We start from the raw sequence: 21836 nt of genomic DNA on the forward strand, positions 1-21836 counted from the left end.
TGAGTGAATGAGTGATGTAAAAGGGTAAAAATGTAAAAGAACTACGTGGGCTTTGATTCCCCTATACCCTAAGGGGATACGTAGACAACTTAATAAGTGCAAGCCCTTTTTTCAATAAATTTTAAATTTTAAATTTAATAAATTTTAAATTTTAATTTTTTTAATATAATAATCTCGAACCGTCACGAACCGTGGCGAACCGTGAACCGAACCGTGAACCGTAACCGTCTTGGGCGGTTAAGGTTAAGGGTCGACCTGCCATGAACCGTCGAATCGGCGGTTCCGAACCGTCGAACCGTCGGTTCCGAACCGTGGTCGGGTCTAGATGGTTGGACGACTCTTTAACACTCCAAACGTAGGATTTGCCTACGAGATACAAGGAGTGATTGATTACCTAACGAGTCATGGAGTCCATGCCTTGCCAGAACGAAGGTACTCAACAACAGCATTACAGGGGCTCGATTGGGTAATCAGGCCTACCCAAGTAGAAATCCTCATGCAACCCACTAAAGTAAATTCAAGAAGCTAATTAAATGGAAGCATAGCTCAAAGCTTCCAAAATTATATTGCTACACATACTTCAAGACCACCTCACTTCAATCAACGGGATGAGGAAGTCCAAAGCAAGGAAGAAGAACCCAGGGCTTTACATACTCTCGCGGTATTCCTTGAACTAAAAGGTCTTGTTGATTCTTTGAAACAGGAACATGAAAATCTCCAAGACGAGATGGAGGAAATCATGCAAATTCCTCCCAGGCAAACAGAATATCTGTATGTACTAGTGAGAAGATTATCACCAGCAGCCATAATTCCTGAAAGGAAAAGCTTGGGAGCTGCGGGTTTCAATCTCGCAGCTGACAAAAATTTTCATATAAACGCAAGAGGACGAACACTTATCTCCACCGGAATTAGCATGGAGATACCTTTCGGATCCTATGGAAGAATCGCAGCACGCTCAAGTGCTACCTGGAAATTAGGCTTGGATGTCAGAGCTAGCGTTATAGACTCTGATTACAGAGGTGAAATCATGATTATGATTTTTAATCATTCTGATAATAATGTTGAAATTCTGCAGGGGCAACTCATAGTACAAATAATTTTTGAAAAAATTATAACTCCTGATATCTATGAAGTCAAAGTTCTAGCGAAATCGGAACGAGGACAAGGAGGTTTCGGCTCAACATCAAAAACCAAGGATGTTGAATTTATAGAAAAAATTCTCTTGCCAAAAGAAACCAAGGATATTGAAGAGCCCCAAAGGAGGAGGCTCCTCAACCCGTACGACCTGATTATATTACATTACAAGAATTATAGAGGAAATGGGCAAAAGGAAAACAAATAGTAGGTGCCCTTATGGAACAAAGTTCATCAACGCAGGATCAGGAGAATCTTTTGAGTGGCCATGCAGGAACTGCAAGCCCAGGGGCCTCTGCACTTCGGTCCATGGATCTCTCATTAGAGGAACTTAATACTGAAGGAGATGACTTTTTCGGCACACTTCAGTATATGACCTCCATTACAACCCCAGTAGCATACGAAGATGAAGAGGATTTACCCCCACAATGGGATTGATATTCAGATGATGAAGACTGATATAATCCATTTGCATCAGAAAATAGTTCCTAGTTTTCCTAGTCCTCCCACCATATTATTGCAGCTGGAGCAGAGTGGACTACCCCATCCTCAGAAGACTGGTTGAAGAACAAAATAAGGCACCAGTTCAAGACCAGCATATGTATTCATCCAGCACAACCGCCCTATCTCCATATAGACCGGCACCAGATGTGGCTATGGGAACACCTGGATACCCACCAGCAAGGGCAGGTTCAAATACAACCCCCAATTTTCAGACTACTCAGGAGCCACAAGCACGGAACACTAGGTTTCGAGGAGGAAACAATAATGAGATGTGGACACTCCCATCAGTGCAACAAGGAGGAGCACTATTTGTAATTCCTATTCAACTGGAATTATTCCATGACACCTTCTCGCGATGGGAATCCATTTACAAAAAATTTTGTGACAACGCAAGCTTTCACTGAGGAGCACTATTTGTAATTCCTACTCAACTGGAATTATTCCATGACACCTTCTCGCGATGGGAATCCATTTACAAAAAATTTTGTGACAATGCAAGCTTTCACTGACTCCCGTGACAAGCTTGAATTTATGGAAAACCTCCTTGGGGAGGTTGAAAAATTAGCGTGGATTCAATGGAGGATGCAATACCCTGATGCATATAAAGCTTAGTTATAGCAGCAGAAGGAAAAGAAGGAACGTAAAATGTACTTTCTCAAATGAGGACAGTCTTCTCTTTGGAAGACTCGGTCCAAGGATCAACAGCGATTCAAGATGCAGCTTACAGGGACTTGGAAAAGCTATCCTTATCATAACGTAAAAGATATCATTCAGTACATGAATGATTATATGAGGATAGCTGCTAAAACAGGACGATTATATGCAGGGCCTGAGTTATCTGAGAAATTTTGGCTCAAAATGCTTGGGGAATTCGGAAAGCGTATAAAAGGAGCATTTGATGCAAGATACCCAGGTTTGATTGTAGGCGTAATTTCAAAAATTTTGTTTGCTTATAAATTTCTGGAACAGGAATGCAAGGACGCCACCTTTAAACGGGAGTTAAAGAATTTATCTTTCTGTAGCCAAATACCAATCCCTGGCTACTACCAAAAGAATCAGAAGAAATATGGGATTCGACGATCAACAACTTACAAAGGCAAGCCTCATGAAACCCATGCCAGAATAGAGAAACGAAAGCATTTTATCCGAAATAAAAAATGCAAATGCTACTTGTGCGGACAGGAAGGCCATTTTGCCAAGGAATGTCCAAACGAATGAAGAAATGTGAAAAGAGTGGCAATCTTTGAACAATTGGACCTCCCAGATGATTGTGATATTTTATCAGCACAAGAAGGCGAGGATCAGAGTGATGCAATCTTCAGCATCTCTGAGGGAGAGGATGATAATGAAGATGTACGAAGGTCAATACAAACCCTTGTTCTTTCCAATGAATCAATTTTTATGCTGATAGGTAAAGCAGACGGAGGGTATAGACCTCAAGTAAGAATCAATGAGGATCAGATGGCTTGTCAACATCATTGGCGGAGCAATGAATAGATTCTACCACCACAACCAAGTGCATGTACATGCTGCAAAAGAGCCACTATGCAAAGAGCAAGAATACACTGCTCGCGTTGCTTAATTACTGTATGCAATCTCTGTGGCCCTTATTATTTTAATAAACAAGTTCCAGTAAAGCCTGCAGCACCAATCTCTTTCTCTCCCAACAAGCTGATTCAAGAACAACAGAATTACATTGCCTGGTGTGAAGATGAGATTAAACGCCTTCAGCAAGAAGTCGCTTTCTTCAAAAATCAATACGAAGCACTATTAATGGAAAGAGACTTCGAGGAAGCCTTTAGGCAGCTTGATAAAGGCAAGGAAGTATTAGAAGAAGTAGAGGAAGTTGCTGATGAGGAAGCTGCTAATGTCCTACTTGGAAACTTATCCACCAAGGAAGGAGGAGGACCAAGGTTAGTACGCAATATGTTATATAACCTAACTGTGGAACTTGACATCCCAGGGATTCCAAAATTTACGCTTCGGACTATCCTAGATAGGGGAGCAACCACCTGTTGTGTGGATCAGAAGTCAGTCCCTAAAGAGGCTCTTGAGGACAATACTTTTGTTGTCCAATTCAGCGGTATTAATTCTCAACAAATTGCACGACTAAAGTTAAAGCAGGGGAGAATGTTTATTGGCGAAAATATTTTTCGAATTCCCTATACATAAAGCTTCCCAATGGTTGATAAGTTAGGATTTTACTGCATTTTATAGATTCAATTTGGATTTCTACATGAAAATAAAGTGCTAAACGACATGAATTGATTGAAATTGTAATTTGTTGAATATTTAGATGATTAATTCTAATTTCTGTGATTTAAAGATAAATTTTACATTAATTGAGCTTGTTTGTTTGTAGGGTCCAAATTGAACCACGATCAAGCCAAATGGGACCGATTCAAGCCAAAATTGATCAATTTGATGGACTCAAAATTTCATGATCAAGACTAGGGTTTAACTGGAGCTAAATCGGCTTAAATTGGGTTGAACTAGGGTTGAATCAAGTTGAATTTGGAGCAGACCCGTTAAGCAGAGGAGCAGACCCGTTAAGAACAGTAGCCCGTTTTAAAGAGGAATGAACAGTGTTTTGACGCGGTTACTGTAGCAGCATCTTCTTCGTCAATTTCCTTCCATTTTTCTTCGATTTTCAAGCCAGATCTCCAGATTTCTTCCTTCCAAGTCAATCTCTAGCTTCCAGAGATCAACTACAAGCTAAGTTTGGGGTTAAATCGCAGTTGGAAAAGCTCGGTGAGGGTTTCTTCAGAGTTTTTTCTCCGCCGCGAATTTCAGATGGTTTTTCTTCGATCCAACTCGATCGGAGCAATAAAGGGCATTCAGAGGCGTTCCTTGAAGGTTTTTTAGGGTTCCTGATCATTTCATTGATCGCAATTTGAAGAATTCCAGCTGAATCATCAAGTTTAGATCTGGCTCTGTTCGGTGTTTCGCAAGGGCGTTCCCTGTTGCTGATCAGATCCAATCTAGCTTAAATCGAGCTGAGTTTTGAAGCTGTGTTTCTGGATTTCTGATCCTTGATCAGATCTTGTGTGACGGCAAGATTAGAGTTGAATTTGGAGGGAAGATCTGAACATCTGTTTTCTTTTCTGAACTTTGCTGTTTCGTTCTGTTATGTTAATTCTGCAAATTTCCTTTCTGAACATTTAACAATGTGTGTTCTTAAGTTGTTTGATCATTTAGTTTTGAATTGTTCAGATCTTGTTTCAATTGTCCGATCATTGTTTTTAATCTTTGAGCTTACTGTTTAGTATCATGAACTGTTACGTATCAGAATTTGGGTTTGTATCAAAACATATGGATGAACTTGAGGAATAGGCAAGTGAGAAGGGATCTTTTGATTTTCTTTGTTCCTTGCAATTTTATTTCTTGCATTTAGTTTCAGTGCTTTGCTTTTGTTAATATCTTGTTTCATGTTTAGATGTTTGGACCAGTTTAGAATCTGTTGAACACTTTAATTGCAACATGTTTGGATCAAGTTAGTATAGCAATTTCATTATTCGAATTATTCGCTGAATCTTAAATCAGAATTTCAGTAAGTAAGCAATCCATGTTCTTGATTTTTGTATTAGTGTTTGCTAGGCTTTAGTATCAAGCTTTAATTCTTGCATTTATTTCTTTCATTTACATTACTTTTGAAAAACACCAAAACCCCCATTTTATATAAAAAACTCAAAAATAGAACGACATCGTAGCTCGATTCATACGATTCTTTACTAATCCTTGGAAAATACGACTCGTGGCCCCTATATTACATTTTCTTGTGAGCTTAAGGGTTTTCGATTATAAATTTTAATTTGATGCTCAATTGTGACACTAGTTGTGGGCTTATCAATGGTTCTCGGTGATAACATACAAATGATTATCGGATGCAACTTCATCAGAGCAATGCATGGTGGAGTTCGGATTAAGGGTAACGTAGTTACTTTTTACAAAAATCTTACTACAATTAACACCTTGCCCACAGCAACATTTGCAACAACCATTGAAGAACTTGACATGGAAGAAGAAGAATATATACAAATTCGAGAAATGGTCTACTATGGTGCAGGACAATCCCAGCAGGAGTTCAAAGAGAAATTTCGCCCATTATTAGAAGAATTAAAAGGGCAAGGCTTCATTGGGGATGACCCACTTAAGCATTGGGCAAGGAACCAGATTGTGTGCCATTTGGACATCAAGAATCCTGATTTTACCATAGAAGACAGACTCCTCAAACACCTTACACCACAACGGAAAGAGTCTTTTTCCAAACATGTAAAAGCACTACTCGATATTGGGGTTATCCGTCCAAGCACAAGTCGCCACAGAACAACTACAATAATAGTAAATTCAGGGACTTCTATAGACCCGAAGACTGGTAAAGAAATTAAGGGCAAAGAGCGAATGGTCTTCAACTATAAGCGTCTTAATGATTTAACCCACAAGGACCAGTACAGTTTGTACGGAATAAACGCTATTCTCAAAAAGGTCAGCAACAGCAAAATATATTCCAAGTTCGACCTAAAAAACAAGTTTCATCAAGTGGCGATGCATCTTGAGTCCATAGAATGAACTGCTTTCTGGGTACCGGACGGCTTATATGAATGGCTGGTAATGACATTCGGCCTAAAGAACGCTCCTACCATTTTTCAAAGAAAGATAGATAATTGTTTCAAAGGTACCGAAGATTTTATCACTGTTTACATTGATGATATTCTAATATTTTCCAGAGGCATTGAAGAGCATGCCCGACATTTGAAGATTATGCTAAATATTTGTAAAAAGAATGGGCTCGTCTTGAGCCCTACAAAGATGAACATAGCAGTAACGGAGATTAAGTTCCTTGAGGCAATTCTTGGAGAAAGAAAAATAAAATTGCAACCTCATATCATTACCAAGATAACAAAGTTTCAAGACAAGGAATTGCAATCCACCAAAGGTATGAGGTCTTGGCTTGGGTTATTAAATTATGCAAGAAATTATATCCCAAACCTCGACAGATTACTAAGCCCATTATACGCGAAGACAAGCCCAACAGGTGATAAGCGTATGAATAGTCAAGGTTGGGCCTTAGTAAAAGAAATTAAAAATGTTGTTCAGAAACTGCCGGACCTAGAGGTCCCACCGGAAGACTATTTTATTCTGTTGGAAGTGGATGGGTGTATGGAGGGATGGGGAGGAATTTGCAAGTGGAAACTTTTGACCCTAGAAACATAGAGAAGATTTGCGCATATGTAAGCGGCAAGTTTAATCTCCCAAAATCCACAATAGACGTAGAAATTTACGCAGTTATGAATTCTCTGGAGGCATTGAAGATTTATTATTTGGACAAAAAGGAATTAGTAATTCGCACTGACTGTCAAGCGATTATTAGTTTCTTTGGCAAATCCTCAACCAACAACCCATCAAGGGTCCGCTAGATGGCGTTCACGGATTTCATCACTGGCACAGGGATAACCATTACTTTTGACCATATTGATGGAAAGGACAATCAGCTAGCTGATGCCCTTTCTAGGCTAAGTAATTCTCTTGTCATGACAAAATGGTCGAACCAGGGAGCCCTAGACAGGTTGGGACTAGCAGCAGCAGCTCTTCAGGAAACAAAGGAGAAACCAAGCCCAGAGGCACAATCAAATGACTCAAGCCCTAACGAAATTGAGCAACTCCCTGAACTGTACCAACAGTTCCTCCTCAGGGAACGCCAAGGAATGCGGCATGGAATCTCCTTGGAAGAATGTGACAAAATTGATGAACAGCTGCATGACATCCAACAGCAGGCCGCTAGACAGGCAATCCGAGCCCTCCGATAACTCAGGCTGCTACATGCCATGAAGCTACAGGCCTGGACTAGAAGCACGCGCAGGAACTGATGGGATGACTAGCTACCAGCGGTACGACAAATGAATGAACAGCTGGAAACAGCTGTAAAGCTGGTAGAAGACACTATCAAAAGGACGACTTTTTTCAGAATCTAATGCCTTTTTCAGACACAGTGGACCGTAAAAGGACAAAGTCGCAAGCACCACTGACTTATCGTATCTTATCATATCCTGTAAAGAGTGCAATAATGTAACCAGAGTGTGATTTCTAGCTGTAAAGTAAGTGTGGTGTGAGTGTGACATAAAAATTATTCCTCCTCATTAGAGAAAACAAGGAGCATGTGATGATGGGGCCCAATGAGCACCCAACATCTCCCTGCTTTTCTCCTATATAAGGAGAGTTAGCAAACCCTTGCAGAGTACGAATCAAGCCACCCATGAGCTCTACTTGGGCATTGTAAACATTTGCAAGCTAATAGAATCTGTGAGTTTTCTTCATCTTTCTCCTTATTTCTATTAGTTTGTAGTTCTCACTGCATGATCTCAGTGCCTTTTTATCCGCGCGCGCGCACATCTCCAGTGCACATCTGCACATGGTATCAGAGCTGGTTAAAAAGATGACCTTGCTAGCGTGAAACCCTAAAAGTTAGGATACAATAGGGGACGAGGGAACGGTTTGATCTTTCATTCCTATTAAAACATAAACTATTGATTTTAGTTGTTGGTATAGCAAAAGAACAGGTCCTAACTTGGCTGTAAGAGGCAAGATGACCCTATAAGTCTAAGGGCACACCTGTGTGAGTTAAACCTGGTAAGGAACTGCCCTACTAAAGTCAGTAGTAAGTGATCTAGGAATTGTATTGTCATTCTAGAACCTCTAACCTAGAGTATCTTAACCTTGCTTCAACCACCAAAAGTTACAAACAACCAGTTGTCTCGTAACCTTGCAACAAGTCTATCTCAAAAAACTAACTATTTGATGAACAACTACGTCCTCACTAGAGGGACGAAATCCTACGGAGACGCTATTCAAGCTACGGAATCAATTGAATCACCATCAGTTGGCTTTGCCAAATCAAGTGATTATCAAATTGGTTCCTCAGCTAGCTGTGCAATCCTCAAGCAAAATAATATGCAAATTCAGCTACTTGTCCTTATTGCTGAAAGCCTGAAGGATATTCAAGCTGACTTGAAGACAATCTTCAAACTATAAAGGGGAGGAAAAACTTCGGCTAATATTCCTGACTCTCTTATTGAAAAATTGCAAAATTTAGGGTCTACTGAGAAGCCAAAAGAAGGCAAGGGCAAGCTCAGCGTATTCAAAGATCCCTACAAAATTCTGAAAGAGCAAGAGAAGCTCAAGAACTAGATGGCAACCAGAACTATCCAAGAGCAACAACCTAATTCACAAACCCCACATTTTGAAGATCAGATTCGAGAATATAGGCATAACCAGCGAAGAATTCACAACGCCCGGCAAGCAATCAGGAGGCTGGGAGGAAGACTAATAGGCGGAGCAGCCCCGGACTATACCTTGGAGCAGCAAATTGATCCTCAAGTTCAATTACAGCTCTCTATGCAAGAACGGGCCGCTATTGTACCAGCTGAAGTCTTTTATCATTCCTGAAGGGATGATGCACACCATAGGGTGTACATGCATAGATCGGAAGAAGCACTTCTATGCATCAACAGCGACCAACAAGACACACATCACTACCTCATTTAGCAAGAATCAAAACTGAAGTCCACACATTATCTTAAACCAACCTTTCTTGGAGTTGTCCCTAGTGGCCAGCTATTGACTTTCTGCCTAGTGAACTTAGCAAATTAAATTACCATTTGGCCATTGAAATAATTTGCAAAAGTAAAATTTGGTCATTATTAAGTTGTTTGATACCCAAGGAATGGAACAAAATGATTTTCCTATTGCTCTAGGTTTACATCAAGGATAGGTTGGCTCTAAGTTCCCAACTTCCCCATCCCTTTTACTTTAGTATTAGATGAACTCAACCTTTGCATAAAGTTCATGTAACAATTCCAAATAGTTAGGAGAACCCCAAAATCAATTTGATTGGCTAATCATTTATACCAATTTATATTTATCTTTATATTTATATAAGGTATCACCGTACTTATTCATGTGGGTGACCAATGAACATGGAGCCTCCTAACTTCAATGTGCCCCCTCACAATATCATAACTTAGGGACAAGCCATTTTTTGCATAAGTAGGATTCAAACCCTACACCTTTTCCCTTTGATATCATGTTAAATTTAATTAGCTAACCATTTATCCCAAATTCTTATATTACTAGGAAAGAAACCAATTTGTATTTATATAAAAGATCACCGTACTTGTTCATATGAGACAAATAAGCATAGAGTCTCCTAGCTTCAACAAAGATAAACATCCTTGGCTTATGTTATTTAGAGATAATATTATGTTAACAGATAATAGCGTTATTGGATCAAATTTAAAGTTTAAATTGTAAAGAAAAATTTAACTAACTAAAGGCTTTAATAGAAATAGAACAAACACTGAATTTATAAAAATTTCAATAATAAGAAAAGAATTGATGAAATGCTTAAGATGGATACCTTTATGGACAAATTATAACAATGTGATGTTGACCAATAAATGAGGTACAAGTTGCTCTAGCTTAGGAGGGACGAAACTTCAAAAACTTTTAGGCCCCCTAACTCCAATGTCTTCCATTAGGAGGGATGAAACTTCAAAAACTTGAGGGAGAAACCCTTCAACCAAAATGTATGAGATTTGTTGGTGCAATCATGCCCCAAATGATCAAGTTCAACCAAGTGATTTTTATGTAGTTGACAAAGGATTTAAATTAGACTAATGTTGTGAGTTTGTCAAGTGTGTCGATGCAGGATACCTGAAGGTTTAGATGCTTGCCGATTAGAAAAGTTCAACGGTTGTTGTTAGAGGAAAATTTAACAATTGTTACAAAAGAGAAATTCAACAAGTATTAATAGAAGAGAAGTCCAAGAAGATCTTGGTAGAAGATAAGCCCAATTTGGTTAAAAGCAAGGATTGAAATCTCGAGCTATTTCAAGCGAAACCGACGAAATTTTTCATTCTACTAGAGGACCAACACCGACATAGCGTTCCGACCGGGATGAGGCATTGGTCGAGTCCAACAATGCCTCTAGAGGCATCGTGCGGGTTGGCGATTCCTCCAAAGGCGTCGCCCGAGCCCGGCGACACCTCCGAAGGCGCCACCTGTGACCGACGACGCCACTGGAATCGTCGCATGTGTTGCAGTCGCGCGGCCTAAGCGTGCCCCGTACCGATCACACAGAATTTTTTAAAACTTAGATTTTAAACAGTAGTTTTAATAATCAACTCCTAGTTATAATTGGGATAATTTAAACAAACTTAATTAAAACCTCTTAACATTATCCTATTATTTTTTAAAAAATTATTTTATAATTTTTTATTTTTAAATATTTAGATTAAATTTTTTATTTTTAGTTATTATATTTTAAAAATACTGAAACTATATTAGCACAGCATGATACGGTACCGAAACTGTATCATTCCGGTCCGAAAATCGAAACCTCAGCACGGCTTGATATTTTAAACCTTGGTTAAAAACAATGGAATATATACTTGGTAGTTGGAGAAGCCCAAGTAGGTCAAGAGTGATCGTAGGCTTCTTAGTAGGCAAAGTAGTCATGAAGGGGAAGGCTCTTAACAAACAAAGAAGACATGAAGATGATGCCTCTTAACATGTAAACTTTAAGTGAGTTATGAGAGTCAGCGATAAGTGAGTTGTGAGAATCAACGAAGATTTTAGGTAAACTTAGGTGAGGAACTAGGTATAAAACTAAATCCCTAATAGAAGTCCAAAGTTAAGTCAACTGAGGAAGGCAATAGTTGTTAGTTGGCTTATATAATCAATTAGAAAAAGTTTAAATCAACTGAAGTATTCATTTTTAGGAAGAAGCTTACGCAATCACAAAATCAACCAACTTAGTAAAAGGATGAGTAAACTAGAATCTCACAAGAGTAAATTGAAGCGTGTTTGTAGGCAACTTGAACGTTATAAATAAAGGGGTGAGAACTTGTCAAGGCAAGCGAAAAGTGCTTAAAATCCTAAATTCTATGCTAAAGTTCTTACCTTAAAGCTCCATTCTTTTACACAAGTTATGATTTACTTTATTTTAATTGTAAGAAATGTTTTGGAAGAGTGAGTTTCTCTCACTACTAGAAGGAGAAATGATAGTGGGATTCAAGGGATGACTTACCTTACAAGTCGTAGGTCATGGAGTAGCGGGAATTTGAGCGTTTTGAACCACATTAAACAAACCGTGTTAGCTACTTTTATTCTTTATTGTTGCATTATTTATTTTTAATGTGCAAGTACCATGTAACTAAGCTTATTCTTGAGTTTAAGATTGTTTAATTTTTTATCAGCTATTTGCCCACCTTTAGCCGCCATATTGACACTACAAGAGTAACCTAGAAGGACTAATGGCCAATATGTGGAGAACACAACTAGAAGGAACAAGTCCGTGTTAGCTACTTTTATTCTTTATTGTTGCATTATTTGTTTTTAATGTGCAAGCGCCATGTAACTAAGCTTATTCTTGAGTTTAAGATTGTTTAATCTTTTAATCAGCTATTTACCCACCTTTAGTCGTCATATTGATCCTACAAGAGTAACCTAGAAGGACTAATGGCCAATATGTGGAGAGCACAACTAGAAGGAGTCAATAATCAAAGACTACCATTAGGTTTAAACTAGCAACAACTGAAACCTCTAAGGAATCTGAAGATCAAACAAAGTTAAGGGGTGAAAGAAATAGATCATAGTTCACTCACAAAAGTGACCATCCTTTACAACGATAGGTCCTAGGTCACTTGAAGAAAATTCATCTGGAGCGAAGGCAATCGAGAAGCCTCAAACTTAATGGAGAAATACAAAATCAGATACCTTAGCTTGATAGGAGACTATCCTCATATAAGCCCTAGAGAAAACAAAACTCGCTAACACAAATACCATAGCCTATCTTTGCCAAGATTGCTTTTAAGGTGTGCAAACTCTATAACGAGCATTCACCAACACATTTCCTCTAGAACAAAGTTCAAGATATAGCAGTTTTATCGGCCAGCATCTTTAACAAGGTTAAGGAATTGGAGGGTAAGAATAAGGATCTAAAGAAGTCTCACGTTGATTTACCCAAAGTGAGCTACCTGAAAGGCAAGGTAGCTCAATGGAATGAACCCCGCCTAAAGTAACCAACCGAGCTAAACTTAGCCATTGACAAGGTTGATGTGTAATCAATATCAAACTAGGTGAAACACAGAAAAGTACGAGTTATTATGTCAACACCAAGAGGAACATGTTGAAGCAAGAAGTGTTATATCAACACAAGATGGCTATTATGTGTATTTAGGTAGCAGAAGCCAAGTTGGGATTCTCATTAGGAATGATGTCTTTCCAAGTATAATGAATCTAATTGTTTTATGGTGTCGAAAAGGTAACTAAGGATGCCTTCAAGGTCACCTATGCCTTTTGCTAAGGGGAAACAAACAAGCAGAACACTAAGACAGAGACCCTTCTCTCTAGGAGATATGAGAGGGTCAAAAGATGTTTCAAAGAATCTTGATGTCGTGGACCATTTTGATGGGACTCGAACACTCAAAGTGAAGTAAAGGAAATATTTTCTTAAAGAGAGGAACCAACAAAAGAGGTCGTTGCTAAAGAAGCAAGAGAAGCTATCACGGGAAACACACTAGAAGGAGGTACTAGCTTAGGTACAAGGATGAACTTCTACATATGTTTCCTTAGTTCATTGACTATGTAAGATAGGTTTTGATGACTATTTTGGATTCCTTAGTTAGTTCTGGTCAATATCTTATTTTTAAGTTCATGGGTTGCAATTATTGGGATGATTCTTAGATAGGCCTGTGTTAAGAACCTGAGCAAGTTTTCTTATGTTCTAGGTTTTCCTATCCCTGACCTTCTTTAAGAATGAGGTGTGAAGTTTATACATAAGTTTATGTGTTGGAATTGTCAAACGACCATTGCAGTTCAAGCTGCATTGGACTTGACCACTTGACCTCAGAGCCTGGACAAGTCAATTGAATGGCCCTCATGCAAAGACCTAATCCTTTGATTATGCATGATTTGCCCCATTTGTTTTTATAATGTAAAGTAATCATTTGCAAGTCAACTTGGGGGGGATTTATCTCACTTTATTGTGTGATACCCCTCAAAGCTCATGAATTAAACTTCTCATGTCATCACAATGCTTCTTTATGGTCGGACTTCAATTAATATCAAGATGAAAGTCATGCACCTTTCTATGCCTTTTGATAGAAATCATGTCATTTTCTTTCATGATGTCTCTTAGGGTCTTTACACGAAGTTTTATGTTATTTCTTTTAATGGTGCCTCTTTTAGGTCAATCTTTCATAAAAGCATACGTCATACACCTCTCTGCACCTACACCATGAGGTCTTTATATGATTTTCTATCATAGCACTGCTTATGGTATTCACTCGAGCTCTTACATCATTTCTCTTAATGATGCCTTTTTGGGATAATCTTTGTAGGACAGAATTTTTTGTGGTGCTCCTTCTCGCATTAATCAAGCACAAGCACTGGTTGAGGAAAAGGTGTTGAGTGTCCCTAAGTTCAGGCTAGCTCAACCGTGGTGATTCAGAAAGTACTTCACCACAATATCCTGATATCGGTTGGTCTGAAAATGTAGCAATTCGAAAAAGAAACTGATTGTATGGAACTTTTGAAGGCTTTAAAAATAATTTTGAGGTTCACGATGTTCCATGTTCTAGGTGATGAGATTGGTGTATATGGATGGTCGGAATGCTGGGGGGGGGGGGGGGGGGGGGGGGGGGGGGGGTGGGGGGTGAATAGTGATTGTTCCTACAAATAAAAAATAATACTACTCTTGCTACAAGGTAAGCAAGGTCACACAATAATTAGTACAACGGAAATAAAAGCATATGACAATTGCATATCATAATCGCTAACACAAAGATGTAACGTGATTTGGAATCCTTGTTTATAATCCATGGTCTATGACTCGTTAGTGAGTCACTCCTAGAAAGCTCACTATTTTCTCCTTCGCAGATAATCTTTGAAGGTGGAGAAACCTCTTACAACATACAACATGAACTACAATGAAGATCAAAGAGGAGAGAATAGCTTAAAAGATTCCAATGGAAAGGCTCAATATGATCTACCCAATCTATATTTTGTAAACCTTCAAAAATTCACCTTGCTAACTTCTATATAGCCTTCAACCTCTTCAATCTTTACTTATTATTCAATGATCTATCATTGATCAATCGACTAGATTCACCATCAATCACTTGGTTCCTCGATTGCTTCATCCCGAATCTACCTTAGATTTCACTATTAGTCAATTAGGCCACTATAACCCTTAGGTCATTTGAGCATCGCAATGCAACTTTATTTGATCGAGAGCTCCTCCACCAGATGACTAGAATTCTTTATCAGTCAACTCACAATCAACTAAACTCAGCTCCAATCGACTATAACTTTAACTTTGATCATCATAATAATTGAGTCTCTCTTATTGGCAATCATGCCCTAAGTGGTTGAGTTCGACCTTAAATTTTAATATTTGTGCAAAGGGTTTAAATTAAGTGTTACATGTTATATTTGATATGTGTGTTTGAGTTGTGTAGGGATTTACAAGACACGCATGGAGCTTCAAGAGCTCATGACTCGACATAGTCAAGTGATGTTGATGATGATTTGGCACAACCAAGCCAGCACGTTAAGTGGCTTGGAGGTCAGTGGACATCTGAGAATCTTAAATGAGGCAAACAAAAGACCATGATGAAAAGCACTGAAGTGGTGTTGGAACAGCTTGTGGAGCATGACTTAGCAAGAACAAATTAGCACTTCGATGGCTTATAGTCCATAAAGAAAAGAGAAAAATAGTATGGGACATCCAATGGATCACATGATGAGAAGCATTGAGGCACAACACTAATAACAACAACTAGTGGAGGCAAAATACATACATAAAATGTGAAGGATGGCACGTGGAATAAGCCAAAAGCTTAATGTGAAATGGCTATGGTGGTGAAGTCAAGATACAAAACGTAAGCTTTTATTATGACTTGATTATTAGGAAGATCATAGTCCGGTTCCAATCTACTGAAACCGAGTCCAATCGATTGGAGAGTTAAGATAACTATGGAGTTGACTCAGAGTGATCAGCCAATGAACAAAAATATTTCTATTCGTGGCTAAGTCAATTGGATAGTTGAATGATTTGTGGTTAATCGATTAATGAAGAACTCCAATCGAGTGATGCTGCAGCAGTTAAGCCGAAATGAGTCGTTGATAAGTAATTTTGTGCTATAACATTTAGATGGCCTAAGGACTACAATGACCCAATCAACTAATGTTGAAATTCAATCAATTTAAGTAGTCATTACCAAACTCGAACTCAAGCAATCAGATGAACCAATTGACTAATAGGTGGATCTAGTCAATTGATATGCAACAGATAAATTGAACAAGTGAAGGTTGAAGAGGGATGAAGGTTATATAGGGGAGTAAGGTGGACAGCTCATGGTTGACGAAATAGTGATTTATTATATCCTATAGGCCTCATCTTGTAATCCTTAGCCTTCCTCTTAATCTCATTATATACTTGTACGTTGTAAGAGGTTTCTCCATTTCTGGAGGTTATTCGTGAAGGAGAAAGATAGTGAGCTTTTCGAGAGTGGGTCACCAAGTCATTGGTTGTGGAATAGGAAGAAGGGTTCTGAACAACATTAAACCTCCTTGTTATAGATTGGTATGAAAGTTTATTTATGTTTATTTTTATTCCGCTATGCTAATCTTATGTGACCTTACTAAGCTTGTCGCAAAAGAAGGATACCTATTGGTATGCAAGTTTCTTTATATTTATTTTTATTCCATAACACTAATCTTATGTGACCTGGTGCAACAATAAAGTTATTATCGTGTAAAGTTGCAGGTTCGAGTCTCGGAAACAACCTCTTACAAAGCAGGGTAGATTAACTCCGCATTGGTGGGAGTTTTATGTACCGAATTGCCCTTTAGCGCTAATCTTATGTGACCTTGCTAAGCTTTTAGCAAAGGAGGATTAGAATTCAATTGCAAGTACGATCGTCATTCACCTCCTCTAGCTCATCCATCACATTCAGTCCCAACATTGCCTAGGTTGAAGATTGAAACTCTAATCACCCTAAGTCGCCTCTTTAGTCGACTCGCTCACTAATCGACTGGACTTAGCTCCATTTGACTAGAATTTCAACTTTAATCATCCTAATGATCAAGTCTTGCCTAGGTTAAAGACTACCCTCTTCCAAGACTACAAGTCTCTCAACTCTCATAGCTCACATACTAGAGCTTATCAACAGTAGTTTAACTTCGCCACCAACGTCATCTCTCTTCGGGTTACTTTAGATGCACCACACTCTCGACTCATTTCACGTATCATCCTTCACGCTTCATTTAGTAGTGCATCTTCTTCCAGCTGTCATCAATGTTGCACCAAGATGTTCCTTGTCTTGTAGTCTCCTAAATGTTCATTCCATCCTTCTTCCTCTAATAGGCCTCGAGCCATTGAGTCACCAACTTAACTGCGTCAAATCATGCTCCACGAACTACTCCATACCACCTGAATATTTCTCATCCTATGGTCCCTCGGTTACCTCATGCAACCTTCTCCAATTTCCAACGGACCTCCAAGCTATTGAGTGTGTTGCTTTGATCAAGCCAAGTCATCATCAACACACGACATTGTCGAATCACGAGCTCTTTAAGCTATGCTGCCAAGTCCCTACATATCTTAAACACCCATATCAAATACAACATGCAAGATCTAACTTAAACCCTTTGCACAAACATCAAAACTCAAGATTGGGCCCAACCACTTAGAGCATAATTGCACCAACACTAAGGATCTTTGTTCCCTCCATTGTGGTAACCTTGTATGCTCCCGGTTTTACATTTTTGGCTATCTTGTGCAGAGACCTTCCTAGCTTGGTGCCATCTTCGCTTGATCCATTGGATTGCTTGCCTTAGCTTCCTCTCCCCATCTTTAGCCTTCTCTTCTTGACTCCTTGGTTTTAGGCTAGGTCACTACCTATTTGTACCATATTATACATCTCCATGTGAGGTTTCAGATTGACTATAGTAGGTCCAGATTCACTCTCAAATTCTAGTTCACCTACTCATGAAATTGACAATCCTATATCCCAATGTTCTCACCTGAGTTGGTATGACCATTTCCAATTTGAACACCAGAATGAAGAGGGACTCCCAGTGAGGAATTCAAGGAGGTTGGTAGAACAACATTACCCTAGATACCTCTCGTATCCAACTACTACCAAAGTCCTCCACCCTTTTCTTCAAGTCCTTAAGCAAGATTTGATTGGTGACATCAGTCTGTCTATTAATCTAGGGATGAACAGGTAAGGTAAATTTCAACTCAATTTCGTATTCATAACAGTAATTCCTGTTTTAAAGCTGCTGAATTTGGTTGTATTGTCCGTCACCAACACTAGGGATACTAAATCATGTATTATACTTTTCTACACGAAATCTTTGGTCTATTTCTCAGTTGTATTTCATATTGGGTTTTCCCCACTTAGAGAAATGGTCTACCAACTATTAAGAAGTTTGACGGAGTATAGGGATATGGCTCTAGAAACACACCATATGTACTATGGCAATCAAGCTGTCATGACAGCATCTAATTCAATGTTCCATATGTCACTTCATCAAATGGAAAGTGCAATCCAATAGAATTTTCAACTCATTCATCAATTCCATTGATCAACTAGTAGATTTGCTAGCCAACTTGTCAAGGAATTCAAGAGTTGCGTATATCTATAAGAAATTATATTTCTTTATATATTTGTAGCAACTTAAGGTAGAGCACTGAGTAGAGTCTTAAAAATATAGCATCACATAATACTAGGGACCTAATTGTAAGTTTTTAGTACAAATAGAAAGAAGAAATTTCCTCCAGAAATACCACTAATCTACCCTGTAACAGAATCAAACTAATACAAGTAAACTAGACAAACAGGGAAGTACAAAATTAAATACAGGCCAAACATGAGCAAGTCTAGACTCCGCCTAAATATATTTCAACCAACTGAACTAAACTTTTGAACTGGTAAAAAACTATTTAAACTACTCCAAGTTTGTTGAGAACTATTGTTCTGCAAATCTGTAGTTGACGACTTCTAGCAAGAGCAAAAAATACCCTAATTCCTTTAGGTAAGTAATTAGAATTAAAGAACAAACATATGCAAACATAATGCTGAAACACTAGAAGGTTTGCAAGACTTGCTTAAAAATCAAAAATGAAACAAACAAAAATGTAGTATAATAGAAAAATATAACCAAAATCTTTAATGAAACCAGATGGCAAGCTGATCAAAAGGATATAAGAGCAGAGATGAAACCCACTCCAACCCCTGCAGAAATGTTAAGTTAGTCAGAAGAGCCTACAGCTTTTAAAGGCTAAGCGTGAAGGAATTAAGAGAAACAACTGTACTAAGAAAAATGCCAATAAACAATACACTTGCATACTGGCAAGGAGAAAATTAAAACCATATCATAGAACAACTATCTAATAGTATCCTTACAGATTAGGGGAATAATATTGTATATAAAGTTGTGAGAGAACTGTTATATGGTATTTACAGGACTCAACACATACCTTAAACTCAATGCACCTAACAAAGAATTAAACCAATTAAGAACCTGATTATTCTAATACTCCTGATCAAACTATAGTAGATCACCTGATTATTCTAAGGGGTGCCAAACCACCCGACACAGTACAAGATTTCAAATCATGAGTGAGCTTCTCCTTACAAATAACACCTTCTCAGTTACTGAATCATATCATGCTGATGCTACACAATGTAGCAACATGTTCTCATTCATCATCATTGGCAACAAAATTATGATGACACAATGAACATATGAAAGGATCAAATAAGCTCTCTCATGAATACAAAGTAAAGTTTGATATCACATTCCAGTTGAAATGAGATTGTTGGTGCCATGCCGACAATGTTGACACATGGTATCGAAGGCATCAATAAGGAGAAAGAAGGAATAAGGGAGGAGGAAGCAATAGGAGTGGTGTAGAAGAGGAAGAAGATTGGAGAAGAAAGAAAAGAAGGGGCAATATTGATTCATCACATCACCTAGTTCTTGTCGCATCACGTTCCCATTTGTTACAGATATCACAGAAGCCTAGGGAAGTTCTCACACCACATCTCCATCATTGCAGAAGCCACACATGAAGTTTGCATTAATCGCCACTGTCTTGTGAAGCCTTGTGTTATCATCTATAGCTTTTTGTGATTTTTAAGAGTTCTACACAATAGTCGGTTGGTGGAAATAACATGTTTAGTCTATGTTATCAGCATGGAACAAAATTGTAAACTATGATACAAAGTATAAACTAGTAAATGCACAAAAATAGAGGAAAATTAAAAGCATCATACAAAACATTAATCCCAATAATTTAATGTCTTAGAGCAACAATTACAATTACAGTAGTGTGCCTAATAACTCCCCTTGGGCTAATCAAGGGATGAGTATTAGATTGGTCACAATTTGCCTATTAGTAAATATCATAACCCCTCATGCACTGATATCTCTAAGTGTGATCGCTACTTAGGCAACGACCATAATTATCACAGGCCTTGTAATATCCCTAAATAACATAATCTTTTGTTAGGCATCAATAACCTAACCATCATCCAACCTGTGATATATTTGAAGTTATGTAATTCCTTGTTAAGCATTAGCAACCCAAAAGATCATGGGCCCTATCATGATTGCAAGTAAGAAGCTCTATAAGCTCTCAGTGAGTAGTCAGCTCTTCCCATTTAGAGAGAAGCTCTCCCTTCTCACTAGGTAGGAAAGTGATGGGAAAGGATACAGTTGGCTCTTCTTGCAGCTGAAGAAGCCGAAGTGGTATCCCCACCCCTAGGGCAGGCTCAACTAGAGGCTAACATTCACTGGAGGCTAAGCTCTGTGGTGTTGTGGGGGTTTTTCTAGAGGATAGCTATGCTTGTGCTTGCTGGCACATCGAGTGGAGCGACAACACAGCTGCTGGACAAACAGGCAACTGCTGTTGGGCGACAGTGATGAAGGGTTCTCAAGGGTGAAGGCTATTGTTAACCTACTAGACAAAAAGCTTCCGTTTGGCTTGTGGGGATAAACGGTGTCATTGGTTACTGCTTAGAACCGATGCCATGGCTACTGCTTGGAAGGCGGAAGGGATTCAAGGCTGGAAGGGGGCGACGTTACTAACCAAACAGAAGAGCAAGTGAAGCTCCTTTAGCCTTCCCCCTTGTGGTCGTTGCTAGGACGGTGACACTCTCCCTCACCAAGCCACTGCAAATTAGAAGTGTGAAGCAAAGATCAGCTGAAAAGCTCACTAAAACACAGCCCCTGGCTAACAAAACCGACAGAAAAGAAGCACAGGAGGCTGCGGCATGCCAACTGACCGACCAGAATAGAGGTTAGCTTTGAGTTCCTCTGTTCCAAACAGAGCAAATTTTCACCACTCTGCTGGGGTTAGCAGCCAAAAGAACCAATGTGGGAAGGCTGGGAGGTAGCAGAAGCACCCCTCTTGCTGGGCAACTCAAGGCGCACAGCCTTAGCAGAGAATGGAGCATGGGGTGCATGCCTCACTTGGATACTGCAGGTGAAGGAGGAAGTTGGACTTAGGATGGAAGCGGAGCAGGATACTCTATTCTAAGCGGAGCACACTACTCTATTCTAAGCGGGCATGAGTTTCCAAGGCTAGGGATTGTAACCTCGCACTTGTTTTTGGTTGGTGGAGGCGGCAGCTAAAGAAAGGAGTTGCCAAGGCGAGTGATGACAAGCCTCGAGCTCCTCTCTAGCAGGTGGAAGGAACACACGTGCGATGCACGTGGATGGCAGTAGAAATTGGGGATTCAAATTTGTGTTGTCCAGTACAGGAAGTAGGGATGACAAATGGCTGTAAAGTATGGATTTCAAATTTGAAATTCAAATCTGAGTTGGTAGGCACATGTTGGTCACATAGACTGGGCTGAAACCAGAGAGGGCAGAGGTTGCTGGGATGGGCTTCAAAGTTTGAATCCAAACTTGTAAGTCCAATTTGAAAGGAACTAGCAACAAAAAAACCAACTTGTATGGAGGCCCCCAATGGAGATAAGCAGGGTAGAGCCAAGGATCTAATCCAAGGCCATGGGGGAGGTCATAGGTAGTGTAGAGAAGAGAAGAAGCCAAGGCTGCTATGAGGACCCTAGGTACTCCAGGCTTCATCTTGTCGAGCCAACACATCGACAGCCTAAAGTGCA

The 21836-nt window shown here is 39.2% G+C and overlaps 1 long non-coding RNA gene and 1 pseudogene across 4 annotated transcripts; both read left to right on the forward strand.

The window, feature by feature from the left end:
- Nucleotides 1–325: 325 nt before the first annotated feature.
- LOC141819159 (uncharacterized) lies at nt 326–7467 on the forward strand (annotated as a pseudogene).
- Nucleotides 7468–7882: 415 nt separating this feature from the next.
- LOC141819158 (uncharacterized) lies at nt 7883–14273 on the forward strand. 4 transcript variants are annotated; one of them, XR_012601038.1, is made up of 4 exons: nt 7883–7938; nt 11892–11985; nt 13885–13938; nt 14037–14273. It is a non-coding gene; the product is annotated as an uncharacterized LOC141819158 (long non-coding RNA). The 4 variants fall into 4 exon arrangements; XR_012601040.1 differs by having other exon boundaries at nt 14042–14273; XR_012601039.1 differs by lacking the exon at nt 13885–13938.
- Nucleotides 14274–21836: the final 7563 nt, after the last annotated feature.

Source organism: Curcuma longa, unplaced genomic scaffold (assembly GCF_044706935.1).
Source record: "Curcuma longa cultivar G26 ecotype Majalengka, Jawa Barat unplaced genomic scaffold, ITB_CL_G26_1.1 contig_28007, whole genome shotgun sequence".
In the NCBI taxonomy this organism is placed as follows: domain Eukaryota; kingdom Viridiplantae; phylum Streptophyta; class Magnoliopsida; order Zingiberales; family Zingiberaceae; genus Curcuma; species Curcuma longa.